Source organism: Hoplias malabaricus, chromosome 8 (genome assembly GCF_029633855.1).
Source record: "Hoplias malabaricus isolate fHopMal1 chromosome 8, fHopMal1.hap1, whole genome shotgun sequence".
Classification (NCBI taxonomy): Eukaryota; Metazoa; Chordata; class Actinopteri; order Characiformes; family Erythrinidae; genus Hoplias; species Hoplias malabaricus.
In genome coordinates, this window is record NC_089807.1 from 1,052,528 (window position 1) to 1,060,261 (window position 7,734).

Consider the following 7,734-nt stretch of genomic DNA (forward strand, 5'->3'; position numbering starts at 1 on the left):
GAAACTGGATTCTTCGGTGGAATCCGGTTCTTTTGTGTTTAGTTTGAACAGATTCCGAGATTTCTTCTAGAGCTGTTTGATCACAGCGAAGAGCACAGCGAGATTACTCACTCCGAGCCGCATATCCTCGTCTTACACTGACTTCAGCTTTGTACGTGTCGTGGGTGTGGGCGTCCACGTAAATCCCACCGAGTTTTAAAAACACCGGAGTAAAACACACGACTCAGCTCTCAACCCAAACCATCCGCGGGCTCTGAACCTTACCTTCCAGTGAGAGCTCAGCGGGACCCCGCCGGTTTAAAGTCAGTCTACAGCCCCCTCAGAGTTTAAACACAGACCGCGGAGCTCAGAGAAAAGCGCAAATCCTTCCTGAAGAGGAATAAAGAGAAAACCCTCGGGTTTATTGAGGGGGTTCAGTGTTTCCCGGGCGGGGTTGAGTTTCCCGAGCGTGCGCTTAGAAATCAGCGTTTCCGAGGCTCTTCAAGAAGAAAATAAATCCCAGATTTCAACACATCCGCCAAGAAATAAAAACTTCATGTACGAGCAGGAAGAGGAGGATCAGGGGAGGTCCCAAAAATCTGCTTTTTACATCTTTGCGGTAACAGCAGCCTTGGTCAGATCAGCAGCGCGCATCTCCACCTCCTTTCAGTCGAGTCCAGGAGAGGAGAGGAGGGGAAGATCTGCCTTTAGATTTCAGTCCGTTTCCTTCTCTCTTTTTGTTCCCACTCCGTTATTTACAGACCCTCACTTCACACGCTGTAGTTTCCTCCGACTGTCACTCGTCTGCTGTTTGTATTCTCTGGGAGACGACGGGAGAAAGTGAGAGCTCTGCTTCTGCTCTTTGCCAGAGAGAGAGAGAGAGAGAGAGAGAGAGAGAGAGAGAGCTCGGACTAAAAACGATACCCAGTGAGAGAGTCCGTGACCAGAGGCGGACTCCAGCATCGACGTGTCTCCTGTCTCTCGTTTCTCTTCTGGGTTTTATTCCCTGAACAGGTTGGAACTGACTGAAAACAATCACAGCCTTCTCAAATAAAGTCCACCACTCGCTGCTGGGATGTTGCTTCTTGGTCACGTGTCTTGTTTTTGGGGGTGGGGTGAGGGCGGGGGGGGGGGGGGGGGGGGGGGGGGGCAATAACTCAATTAAAGCCACGCAGGTGCAAACAGACTAATACCCTGCACTGCTTCCACCCCCAGGACCAATTAGATCAGAAGAGGTTGGAGAAGGACTATGGGAAAAGAGGAGGCTCACAAATCTTAGCCAGCCCCCTCTCTCTCTCTCTCTCTCTCTCTCTCATATCCCCTCCCACCCTCCCTTTCACAGCCTCATCACTTTACACTCCGGTCGCAGTCCATTTAATGGTTGTTGTTCACGGAGTGGCCACAAGACGGCGCTTTTCATCCGCTCCAAAAAAAAAAAAAAAAAAAAAAAAATCCCGCCAGCCTCGCAGCCTCGCCCACATTCCTGAAGGAGAGAAAGCCAATTCTGGGCATGTTCAGAGCTTCACTTCTGATTAGGGTTCAGCATACAACCTTAAGTGGCACTTTAATGCTGGTTGGTGGCCAGTTGGGGTGTAATGGTCAACAGAGATTAGAGCAAACTCTGTATTCCCAGCTCATACAACAGGGCGAGTTACGTTTGGCACCGTTACTGAGCTCCTCTGAAAAGTGGGACGAGGTGGAAGTAGTGTCTTTGCATTCATAATGTCCTCCTCTCTAACAAACACAGGGTGAACACTTGTTGTTTCAGCCCAAAATCTCTTCATGTGGAAGCAAAGCCTATGGATGGGGACCAAATATCATGAATGAACGGACAAACAGTGAGTGGAGCTCTTCCACTGCAGGTTCCCTACTCGACTCTGCTCTCCTTCTCCACCAGGTGAATCAGGTCCTGGTTCTGGAAGCGGGTTCTTGTCTAGTGGCTGTTCTCTCGTGGTTCAGAGCGAGTCGAGTAGGGACTAAACCGTGGTGTGTAAACCTTGCAGAGCGCTGATCGTCCAGAGAGAGTCGTCACTCTACGCCACGCAACGCAGACGACCAGCACCAACTCTCCATCTGTAAAATCTCCAGCTGCAGCAGAGATCACGTTTGTTTTTATCCGACTCACGACGGCAGCTCGTAAAATGACGCCGTGGTCTTTTGAAGAGGTTCAAACGCTCCTTGGATCGGTGGCCGACGAAAGAATCCAGCGAGAGCTGGACGCTGCAACAAGGAAGGAACAAACTCTACTGATCTGTCTGAACTGATGACGGAGCTGTGTTCAGTCCCAAACAACAACAACACGCCGATACACCATGAGTAAACACCGCTTAACATTACCGCCGCCGTTGTTGTGGTTTCCACAGCCTACTGTTCCCCTTAGAGACGGGGTTAGAGACGACACCCAATACACTTCAGAGGGGAGCTGTGGGAGTTGAACAGTTACCAGAGACCAATCAGAGAGTAGAGTCCAGTGATCTCACAGATGTCTCCTCTGGAGTTTCAGTGGAGAGCTCAGTAACATCACAAGCTGTGCTCAGAAGTGCCAGATGATCTAAACCCTCTCTTCTCTCATGTTTCATCTCTGCTTCTCGACTCATGCTTTTCTCCTAAGGAATTTAAGGAGAATGACCATTGTGTTTCCTGAGCCACTGCAGAGCAACATATGAGCAATAAAAATGTTCTCTGGATCCAGTCAAAATAAATAATAGCAGTTACATAAATAAAAGCAGAGGACTTTTAACTGTGAAGTGAGTGTGATAGCGGTGAAATGCTTCGTGACGGGAGAAATTTCTCCCTCAGATCAAATCACCAAATAAAATCAATCACCTTTTTTTCATGAGTCACAGTTTGGCAATTACCATGGCAACAGCTAAAGGCTCAAGAGGCTCAGGGCGGACTGTGAGCTTATTCATTACATTGAGAATCACACACACACACACACACACACACACACACACACACACGTGACTAGCACACAGTCAGAAACAGTGTACTCAGTCTCATGAGGAACTGACCTTGGTGCTGAGCCAAGTCACTGCAGGAAAAATTAATATGCTATTAAACTAAATAATCTTAAAGGCAACATCTACAATTGTGAGGAAGTGATGTTTTCTCTGGTTTGTTTACGTTCTGAAGTTCTGCATTTTTAGGGACTAAAAAACAACTCGTTTGTTGGTGTCTGAAGTGTAACTCATCTCTAAGTGTTTATTCACTGTTTGAATTCCCACAGAAACTCATGTGTAACTCGAGCTGTTTAGTTTCGTAGCACTTTCGCTCTGTGTTTACTTTCATGCAGTTAGCGCTCTCCTCTGGGTTTCCTCCGGGTGACTGTCTGTGAGGAGTGTGGTGTGTTCTCTCTGTGTCTGCGTGGGTTTCCGGCGGGTGCTCCACTTTCCTCCCACAGTCCAAACACACCTTGGTTGTGTTTGGACTGTGTAAAATTATTCACAGGTGTGAGTGGGTGAGTGTATAAAAGATTTCAAGGGTTTATGTGTGTGTGTGTGTGTTTGCAATTGGGTGAGAATTTAGAAAACCTATGGTGAAGGAATGTCCACATGTTGACTCAGCAAACAAAGCAGTGAGAATTGAAGTATCATCTGTTCCTAGAGATTATTCAAGGTGAAGGTCTCTCTCTCACTCTCTCTCTCTCTCTCTCTCTTCTCTCTCTCTCTCTCTCTCTCTCTCTCTCTCTCTCTCTCTCATTTATCTTCTGGTTTGGGGGTCGGCCAGCTGGCTGAGAGCAGGTTGCAGGAAGAGCATAATGCTGGCGTGGTTTACTCACCACATCACAAATGGGTATTTGAGTCTGGCACCTCTCGCTGGGTAACAGCCATCCCAGCCATGCCCGCTGTTCCTCTGGGGCCCTTCTCCTGCCCCACCCCCACACATACAGCAGGCGCAGCAGGCAGAACGTCCCCAGGAGACCGGACTCGAGCCTTCCCGGAGCCCAGAGTGGATTGCTCCAGTAACACATGCCACCGTGTAGGATTACGCCCTCTCTACGCCAAACTCACACCACTGCCAGCTCCAAACGAGCAGCTAAGGATTCTGGTATGTCTCCAGACATGTGCCCGGGCTTTTTAACACACAAATCAGTCATTTTCTGCCATGATTCTCCTGCATGGTGAGAAACAGCTGTTATACTGACACCTAGTGGCCTCCAGGATGTATCAGAGATTCTGGACTTAAACCTATTCATATATTTTTCTTTTTTTTTTTTCAAATGAAAAGATGTAGATTTTTTGTGTCTAGAGGGTAGACAACATATTAAAATATTGACTGTTAGAATGCAAAGACTTGTTTTGATGTGTCCTTCCATTATCTGCTTCTCTCTCTCAGACCAGTTTGAGGAAGAGCGGGTGCTGGTGCTGTTCTGGGACCTGTAAAGGGCTGTACATTAAAATCAATTCTCTAAAGCCGTTATTTCCAGGCCTCTTTTTAAAGTGTGTTTAATTTAATTCAGTGATTCAGTGCCACTCTTCCAGCAGTACCCCTCCCACCCCCTCCCCGCTTCATCTGGGACACAGACAAAGGTGAGGTCTGTATTATTTTGGGAGGAAAAACTGGGTCTCCCACACACCAGCCATTTAAAGCCTGACAATACACTGCGCTCCTGTCCGTCTGCTGCATCCTCTTCCTGCTGTTGCCCCAAAATAAAATTTTTACAGCTGACATTTTTCCTTTCTCCGGCTGCGAGACAGTGTGTGGCACAACGAAAGCAGACTGCACAAGCTGACAGTTTGGGAAAAACAAACATTTGCAACACATCGTTCAAATCTAGTAGCTCTGGCAGTAGTGAATAATCAAACTGAGATCACCTACCGTCTCATGTTAGTCACCTGAACTCCAGCACATATAGATCCACCGACGAGAACTCCCCCCAGGAAACCATGGGTGGTGCTGGAGCTGGTGTCCATGGGTCCAACAGGGGGCACTGTCCCTGTGGTCTGTGTGGATCCCAGTGCCTGGGTGCAGTGAGAGGGACACATTGCCGTTCTTCAGACCAAGGTCTTCTCTGAGGTAATTAAACACCTCTTGGGGAATTCCTAGAAAACAGAGTTGGGATGTAATCAAAATGTCTGGTTAAATCTGCCCCTGTGGTCTTTCCTGGCGTCCTGACCCTAGACGTTTGTAGACATCTCAGTGGGTTCTTCTGAGACCCAACCCCAGTGCAGTTGGTCAAGCACAGTTTGCACGTAGAAAAGTATAGGCACAGATGTGAGACATTTTGGAGCAGCTGAACATGAGCATAAGGCCAACAGGGTCAATGCCCAGCACTGACTAGAGAGATATAAAGCCACAGACAGGAACTCTGTGTTCCTAAGTTCTCTGAAAGGACAGAGCTCCATCTGATAAAACTGGGTTAAAGTGGTGTTTGGGATCCAGAACTAATCATGAGTGACCTCAATTATTGCATTTTCCATTGCATGGTCCTGACTCTACTGGACTCTACTCTCTGATTGGTCCCACAGCTTCCCCCTGAAATGTATCTGGTGTCGTCTCTAACCCCGTCTCTAAGGGGAACAGTGGTCTTTGGAAACCACAACAACGGCGGTGGTAACGTTAAGCGGTGTTTACTCATGGTGTATCGGCGTGTTGTTGTTGTTTGGGACTGAACACAGCTCCGTCATCAGTTCAGACAGATCAGTAGAGTTTGTTCCTTCCTTGTTGCAGCGTCCAGCTCTCGCTGGATTCTTTCGTCGGCCACCGATCCAAGGAGCGTTTGAACCTCTTCAAAAGACCACGGCGTCATTTTGCGAGCTGCCGTCGTGAGTCGGATAAAAACAAACGTGATCTCTGCTGCAGCTGGAGATTTTACAGATGGAGAGTTGGTGCTGGTCGTCTGCGTTGCGTGGCGTAGAGTGACGACTCTCTCTGGACGATCAGCGCTCTGCAAGGTTTACACACCACGGTTTAGTCCCTACTCGACTCGCTCTGAACCACGAGAGAACAGCCACTAAACAAGAACCCGCTTCCAGAACCAGAACCCGGACCTGATTAGAGTAGGGACTCTGCAGTGGAAACGCACCATAATGATCTCATTGCTGGATACCATCAAATCCTCACAGAAATGTCCACACATTTGATGTAGAAGCTGAAACATATGTTTGTACTTGTAAACAACTACAAGTATTTATTGTTGGTGTCTGAAGTGTAAATGGTCTGTAAGTGTTTATTCACTGTTTGAATTCCCACAGAAACTCATGTGTAACTCGAGCTGTTTAGTTTTGTAGCACTTTCGCTCTGTGTTTACTTTCATGCAGTTAGCGCTCTCCTGAATTTAGAGTCAGTTCCACCTTAAGTAATGTAACTGTAACAGCAAAAATAAGTCAGTGTTACCCCCCTATGGAGCAGGAATAGAGCAACATCCTCATCTCGGTTGGTGCTTTTCAGCGTTTGGAGTCTCTCCACTGTCCAGATGCCAATTCTCTGCCATATCTGAGAGAGAGAGAGAGAGAGAGAGAGAGAGAGAGAGAGGGAAACAGAGAGAGAGAGAGAGAGAGAGAGAGACAGAGAGAGAGCGAGAGAGAGAGACAGAGAGAGAGTGAGAGAGAGAGAGCAAGAGAGAGAGAGCAAGAGAGAGAATGAGAGAGAGAGAGCGCAAGAGAGAGAGAAAGAGAGAGAGAGAGAGAAAGAACACCTTAGCCAGTTCAGCCTTAGGCTGTTTCCCCATTGACTGAGCCAGGGCTGTGTACTGAGCCTGGACCTTTGTTTTTTCCAGTGCACAGACAGCGGAGAGCAGCAAATGGTGAGGAAACATTCTCTGAAATGTAATGGATTAAATTTTTTCTCTGAACTTTACTGGATTAAATCATGAACATGGCCTCACTCATCAGCCAGGTGTGCACAGGTACAAAGGCCAGGTGTGTACCCTTTTCCCCTATTCTCTCTGTTTTTCTCTCGTGTCGGAGAGTGCAGCTGCTGCAGCTTGTCATTGCCCACAGCAGCGGCCATTCCTCAGTGGGCTAATCTGTGGGGCGGGAGCATGGAGATGCCCTTGGGAGGCAATACTTCATAACCTCCTCACAGCCAATATCGGAAACAAGGAAACGCGCTGAGACAAGAGAGTGTGTGTGTGTGTGTGTGTTTGCAGGAGGGTGGTGCAGCGAGGGAGGGCGAGAGAGCCTGAATCATTGCACAGCGAGATAATGGGCGCATATCGATTGCTCTCAGCTGGGATTCCGATTTCATGTTTAAAACAACACTGATCCTCATTAGGAAAGCGTATGGGGGGTGCGGGGGTGATGGGGAAGTGGGGGCAGGGGGTGGGCGGGGCAGTGTGGCTCACACATACAAACACCCAGCCATCAGTGCCAAGGACACAGCGTAGAAAATAGAAGAGAGGAGGGGGTGGGGGGGAATAAATACTGTCCCCACTGTTACTCATTCTTTCACAGAGGACTGGCATCTCCTTCTTAAAAGTTAACATTCATTAATTGTATGTGACCCTTATCCAGTGGATCCGGAGCCTACACAGAAGGAAAACACCCTGGAGGGGGCACCACCCCGGGTGACTGTCTGTGAGGAGTGTGGTGTGTTCTCTCTGTGTCTGCGTGGGTTTCCTCCGGGTGTCTGTCAGTGAGGAGTGTGATGTGTTCTCTCTGTGTCTGCGTGGGTTTCCTCCGGGTGACTGTCTGTGAGGAGTGTGGTGTGTTCTCCCTGTGTCTGCGTGGGTTTCCTCCGGGTGTCTGTCAGTGAGGAGTGTGGTGTATTCTCTCTGTGTCTGCGTGGGTTTCCTCCGGGTGCTCAGGTTTC

At 48.5% G+C, this 7,734-nt stretch overlaps 1 protein-coding gene across 1 annotated transcript in view; it reads right to left on the reverse strand.

Moving 5' to 3' along the window:
* The window catches only part of LOC136706170 (MAM domain-containing glycosylphosphatidylinositol anchor protein 1), a 297,644-nt gene extending 296,567 nt beyond the window's left edge, over positions 1 to 1,077 (reverse strand). The window contains exon 1 of the mRNA XM_066680124.1: positions 265 to 1,077. The gene's annotated coding sequence lies outside the window, so the exon portion shown is untranslated. The remainder of the gene's footprint in view (positions 1 to 264) is intronic.
* Positions 1,078 to 7,734: the final 6,657 nt, after the last annotated feature.